Here is a 6817-nt window from a genome sequence, read left to right as displayed (position 1 = left end):
GATTTCACCGTTTATCCTTAGCAGGCTCCTCTAGTGAGGAGTCGGAGGAGGAATCGACTAGCCGACCTCCTCAATATCTGTGGGAGGAGTTGAGAGAAGCGGAGAGGGGATTAGAAAGCGGGGAAGATGGCAACAGCGAAGGAGCTGGCTCCGCGCGCTGTTCGCTGGGAGCAAGAACCCGGAAGAGAGGAGACAATGGTGCAGCAAAAAATAAAAAAGAGGAAGTGCCTGACTTCGACGCCTACAGGGCGTCGCCCAGAAAAAGGGAGGAAGTCCCCACAGGGGGGGCGGCCGCCTGGGCTGCCGAATGGGTGGAAGGAAGCCGTCCTCCTCCCTTCAACCTTGCCGGAGGCCCGATCACTTTTAAGAAGCAGATAGATAACACCTTAAGTCCCACCTAATTACTCTTTCTGGTTTAGGTGATTAAATTGTGGGTTCGAGTCCCTTCAACCTTGCCGGAGGCCCGATCACTTTTAAGAAGCAGATAGATAACACCTTAAGTCCCACCTAATTACTCTTTCTGGTTTAGGTGATTAAATTGTGGGTTCGAGTCCCACTTAATTACTCTGGTTTGAGCAATTAAATTGTGGGTTCGAGTCCCACTTAGTTGCTTGTTTAGAATGAGTGGTACATGTTTTGAGTGATTGGTACTGTGCACAGAACTGTTACGTGTCGTATCTTGTGTTTCTGCTGTGTTCTGTCCCTTCTGTGTCTTTGTTTGTCCTATCCAGTCATCAGGTCCATTATGGGCCAAGGGTCATCCACAGCCGGCCCGTGTACTCCTTTGAAATGCCTTTTGGACAACTTCACAGACTTCCAGAAACGGGCCTCTGGGTATGGGGAGTCTGTGACCAAATTTAATTTAGAAAAGTTCTGTACCATTGGCTGCAACTGCAGGACATTCCTTTGAAATGCTGTATCTCTTTCCCCCCTTCTTTCCCCTGCTGCTGAGTGCAGGCTGGAAAGGGAGAGAAGGAGAGCAAAATATTGTCTTGTTTAGGTTATATGATGGTAAATGCAAGTGAAAGAGTATAGGAGAAATGTTAGGTTGGAATTAGAAAGAAATAAAGTATGTATGTGATTTTAAAGGGGCTTTAATCAAAGTCCAACAGGAGGATGAGTAGACAGTAGTAAAAGCAAGAAAGTTTAAGCATGTAGCAAAGAAAGGAACATAGGTAGGAAGTTAAGATAGGTATAAGTTAGTTGCTATTGAAAAGTGTGAACAGAAGTTTTAAGATCTTCAAAAGTTTGAAAATCTCCTCTTCATTCCACTCTGGCCAAGTGGAGTGAGGAGAGAGTGATGGGAGGGGGAGGGAATCTTTTCCCTCAGAACAAAGAGGCAGGTAGATTAACATTTAACTATTTCCTGCCTCACCTAAAAGAGAAAAGTTTTGTGTAACAGAATGCAACTAAAAGGCAACTGAATGCATTCTGGTCATCTTTGAAAAGTGTCACTCCTAATTTGATGCTAAAGAAAAGTTGGAATTCATTTTACTATTTGGCATTTAGGCAAATTGGAATATTTTCCAAGATTTGATACATAAGGTGAGGTTTTTGGGTTCTCTAGAACTGGGATAAGGGAGTAGGCGCCACTCCCTCTCCCCTTGCTAGGGAAGTCAAAGCTATCACTTTCAAAGAAGTTTCTAAGGAGTGGACACAAAATTTATTGGAGTAAAACTTGGATCAGCTAAAAACATTGGGGGGAGGCATAGCAGCTATATTGAGGGCCCCTGGGGCATGCAGACGACCCTCTTTCCTTTCAAATCCCGGGGACCACAACCAAGCTCTGCAACTGGGGAGAGGAGAAAAGCCTCTGCACTTGGTAAGCCTAATTTTCTATCAATAATTTTGGTATGTGATGAATCAGAAATGCAATTAATGTCATTATGTCATTGTTCTATTATGGTATCTCTAAATTGTAAAATCTAAATTGTAAAGTCCTCTTATACTGTAAAAATTGAGTGACAAATCAGTTTTCAATCTGAGTTTTGTTGAAACTAAAAGATGGAGAAAAAGTTGTGTAAAACTAGCTATGTTACTTTATCAGTTCTGCTAACCCTATGTTATAATGTTATTTTCATGTGAATTGGATTTTTTATGTTATAATATCTGATGGTTTAAAGCTTTTATATTTGGGATACAAACAAGTAGTAACAATACTGCCAATATTTACTGTGATAGCTGATTGTCCATTTAACTTTTTGGCTATTCTGGAAATATACAGTGATTATAAGTTGATTGGTTGTATGGCAGCAAAAAAAAAAGGATTTTAGTTTAGTATAACTTCATGTGGAGTTTTAAGGTCATCAGATTGGTAATTCATTTGTTCCTATTTCGAAGTTCAAACTTGAGATGATATCATTACTGGTAAACATCTGTACTATCTATGGTGTATGAAAAGCAGTTTCTCTTAAAGTTTTGGAGTATTGTAATTTGGGAAAATCTTAAGCTTCCAAGTCTATCTTTGTTTAAAAGGAAGTTTCAGTTAAGATTGTTTGAAATTGTAAGACTGTTAACTAAGTTATTGGGCTACTATTTTAATGCTAAAACCTAAAACTGTGACAACTTTATACTGACTAGTTCTGCTCATTCAGAACAGTCCCTCTACTACTGTATAATGTTGTAAAATTACCTGGGAAAGCGAACTTGTATGAAGCTCCTAAACTATAAGCTTGACTTACTGAGAAGCAGCAAAGTCTATGTACAAAAGAGTAAAAAGGATCTCTAACAATTGGCCTTACCAGGACAATCTCAGAAAATTGTGAAGGGAAAGATGTTAAAGGGAATCCCTTATGTATATGAGTCCTGGCAAATCTTTGTGGTATATTGCAACTTAATGAGAGTAAATTGATGTTAAGATAAGAAGGTTTGGGGACAAATGGGGATTTCCAAGCCCCTCCTGTCTCTAAATAGTGGTATGGATACCTTTGTATCAGATGGTTTAAGTATGTTGAGAAGGGTGTGAGGAAGTTTTAAGGAAGACAGAAAGATTTGTAACTAGATTTTATAATTAATAGCTCAATCATATTTGAGAAGAAAAGGAAATAAGAATACAAATGCAATATTGAATCATTATCCCATGGACTGAGATTGGGATTATAAAGTTACTGTAGAAAAGTTATATCTGTGTATATGTCATAGGGATCCCAGTGTATTTCAAAGTATAATTGAGTATTAATGCCATTGACTGAATTAATTGTTGGGATTAAATCAGAGACACTTTAGTTGAGAGAATGGAAATTTTAGTGTGAGATCAGATTAAGCATAGTTACAGAAAGATGAGGAATCTTGGGCAGTAGATGCAAATCTATTAGGGCAATGATTTATAAACCTGATGGGAGATTTGACTTTACGAACACCTATGGGGTTCCTTTGAAAAGGAATGTATCCCACCTATTCCTGAGTCTAGCATTGAGGTGGAATGGATACTGCATGGTTGGATATCTGTAACTAACCTGAATTTAAACAGAATCAAGGATGTTCTATCCTGTCATATTTGGAATGTCACAGGTCCCTGTTTTTTTCCTTCTATAGCAGGTTTCTATGATCGGAGCAGGAGTCAGTAAAGGATGTGAGCTCTTTCGTGTTAGCCTACTGGAAAATCTAATATTATTTTTATCTAAGATTAGAACATGTACAGAAAGTTATGCAAACTGCTTAAGATCATTCTAAAAGTTTTATGAGTCTTGAACTGTTTTAAAGAAGGGAAAATACTTTTAGAAGAAATTTTAAATCTCTAGTGGGATTTTGAAAGGCCTATTCTATGGGAAAATATGAAGGACAGTGAAATAGTCTGAGTAATGGGTTATACTAGCCCATACTCACCCCACTTCTGGTCAATTTTCTCTTACTCCTTTTTGGCCCTTGTTTGTCTAATCTTTTTGCTAGATTTGTGTTTTTTTAGGCTCAGCACCCTTCACTGGCAGGTGACTCTTCTGCCAGGAACATTGTCGGCTGAGTATCAACCGTTGCCTGAAGTCGTTACCCATCACCCCTTGGACCTGGCATCGGCCGAATTCCGGACCTTGGCTATGGACCCCACCCCTTGAACGATGATACCCTGAGAGGCAGGGAAAGCTCTTCGCCCCTCCCCAGCGGGAAGTAGCTCGGGAGGCTGAGATCATCGTCCTGTGCCCCCAAATGATTTCGGGTGTCATCTGTTTAAGGGGGGAATGATGGGGTACCTGGGGTCTAGGTCAATTTGTGAAACCAACTTGTGAAACCAGTCTGTGAAATTGTAACTGCAATTTGTATTGTAAAATTGTTATCTGTAAAATTCCTTTCCCAACCTCCGACTCTGCCCATTCCACCTAGGCAACACCCTTCGACCCCTTTTGTTCTTACTTAATCTCTTCATTAAGTAATCGAGGCCAGGGCTGGCCCACACCCTCCTTTATCCTTGCTTTTTGTCTCCTTAACCACCAGGCCCCAGTCTTATCTAAACTGTCTATTCACATGCTCCCCTTGGTCAGCTCTGCCCTTTGTCTATGCATTGAGGCCCCCTCTCCTTACTTTTATTCCGGTGAGGGTGGGCAAGAGCATGCAAATTTGCCTAGACAGAAAAGAGCCCCCATACTTGTACCTCTGCTTTTAGGACTTGGTATTGCCGGGTCCACTGCAGTAGGGACCACGGCTTTGGTTAAAGGTAATGAGAATTTCTTATCTCAGCAAGAGCAAATTGATGCCATAATGGAAATGGGTCTCATGGGGTGCCAATGGCACACAACCGGGTCTTTGTGTGACCTCCGCCCCGTACCAAAGATATTCTAGGGCAGCTAATCTGTCCTATACTCTGGGTTCATTTTTAAAAGGGACATGGAATAAGCAGTTTACACTGAAGTTAAATGAATTAAGACATGCTATAGTTGTATTGAATTCTACCACCATATCTGGTCCCCAATTATCAGCATGGACTGAGTGGTTCCAAAACATTACCCAATGGTTTGCCTCTTGGGGAGGTTTGGGGGCGTCAAGTATGGTGTTACTCTTGACCATAGGGTTGCTTGTCTGGTGCCTCTGCCGATTACAGAGAAGACAACAAGGATATATGTTGCTCACACAAAAGGCCATTATGGCCATTGAGGAAGGAGCAGACCCTCAAGTATGGCTGGCTTCCATGGAAGACATGTAACGCTCTTGAAGTAATCCGTTCTATGACGGGCAACCTCTCCTGACCCGGCCGCCTAAGACAGGGCCCGAGGGCGTTGGGTTACCGAGGACGGGTAAGGTTCAGGGATCAGGAGATGACCCAAGCCAGAACATCCCGCATTCCCTTACTGCCGCCAGGGTCTGCTAAATTCAGGTTATTGCAACTGCACCGCTTAAGGCTGTACCGGACAAGCGTCCTGATTAAACAAAAAGGGGGAGATGTTGGGGGCCAGGAAGTAATGGTATATGGGCTAGTGCCTGCTTGCTTGATGTATGACCTTAAAAGGTAATGAATAGAGCTGTAGAAGATGATTGGCTATATGTACCTATAAGTTGCCCTGATGAAGAAATTCAGGGCAGTCGCGATGTAGCTGAGCCTGAATAAACAACTCCTGCAAACCTCGGGTGCTCTGTCTGGTAATTCCTCCTAGGAGGCCGGTGATGACCGAAGACTTACTATGGGTAAGTGAGAGGACGGGATATCAATAGCCCCCCACAAAAAAACTGTATATTGTTTTTAATACTTTCAGGCAACTTGTTAAATAATTATCAAATCAAAAATAGGTTGTTCTTTATACAACTGGGAATTTCTGGCTTACAGTTTTTCTATCTCATCAAATATATATATATATAAATATATATATAATGAGTAGTGATAGATTGTTTTAGTTTTTGAATAAAGTATATAAAGATAAAATTGACCTATGGTAGTGCTATTAGTGTAGTCATCCTTTGTTGATAGATATATGATGCTCTCTGTTAAGAAGTTGGGATAAGGTTTATGACTAAAAGGAAGTTGTTAAAGTACTTTGCCAATGATATATGCACTATATAGCATCTGAACCAATTAGTGTGGTTCTTCATCTAATCCTGTAATTTAAAAAAAATTCAGGGAGAGAGGCTGATAATTTAGTAACATTGCTGGACATAATCATTCTTTCATTCATTATATTAATTATATATAAACTTTCTACACATTTAATCCCACTTATATTTTCCTTGTTTGGGACTTCTTGAGTTCATATAAATAACAAGCAATTTTCTACATCTTTCTTTGAGGGTTCTGTATTGTCTCCTATTTCTATTTTTTTTCTTACAATTATATAATAGTTATTTTAAAATTAAAAATGATTTTTGGATGCTAATTTGATTCTCTGTGCCATTATAATCTTTTAGTGTGGCCTTGTATTTGTGTATTTATGGTATCTAGAATTTCTTGTAAGCTCTTTTTTTTCTGGATGGCTTTACATAGGTATATTTTTTTGTGAGGATTAATTGTGTAACATCATATTCATGTTTTCTACTAAATCAGTCAGTTAGGTTTTGATGTTTTTGACATCATTCACAAAACCTCAGTAGCTCTTCAAGTTGTTTGGTTGTTTTTTACTGCAATGACATTTGATGGCTGTGTTTGCTGGTTATTCATTGCTATATCTAAATATATTTCTTTGGTTCTTACCATGATAATGTATGTCTCTTATGTAACTATAAATGTCATGAAATAGTTGGGTTTCTTCCTTCCTTCCTTCCTTCCTTCCTTCCTTCCTTCCTTCCTTCCTTCCTTCCTCTCTCTCTCTCTCTCTCTCTCTCTCTCTCCCTCCCTCCCTGCCTCTCTCTCTCTATTTCTTTCTTTCTTTCTTTCTTTCTTTCTTTCTTTCTTTCTTTCTTT

At 39.8% G+C, this 6817-nt stretch overlaps 1 long non-coding RNA gene across 1 annotated transcript; it reads left to right on the top strand.

Moving 5' to 3' along the window:
• The first annotated feature begins 450 nt into the window (after positions 1-450).
• LOC138146627 (uncharacterized) lies at positions 451-5547 on the top strand. The gene is made up of 2 exons (XR_011164553.1): positions 451-1822; positions 3535-5547. It is a non-coding gene; the product is annotated as an uncharacterized lncRNA (long non-coding RNA).
• Positions 5548-6817: the final 1270 nt, after the last annotated feature.

The sequence above is a fragment of the Petaurus breviceps genome, unplaced genomic scaffold (genome assembly GCF_028583685.1).
Source record: "Petaurus breviceps papuanus isolate PSGF00001 unplaced genomic scaffold, PetGlider_PUasm1.0 90769, whole genome shotgun sequence".
Taxonomy (NCBI): Eukaryota; Metazoa; Chordata; class Mammalia; order Diprotodontia; family Petauridae; genus Petaurus; species Petaurus breviceps.
This window is presented reverse-complemented; position numbering and strand designations above follow the sequence as displayed.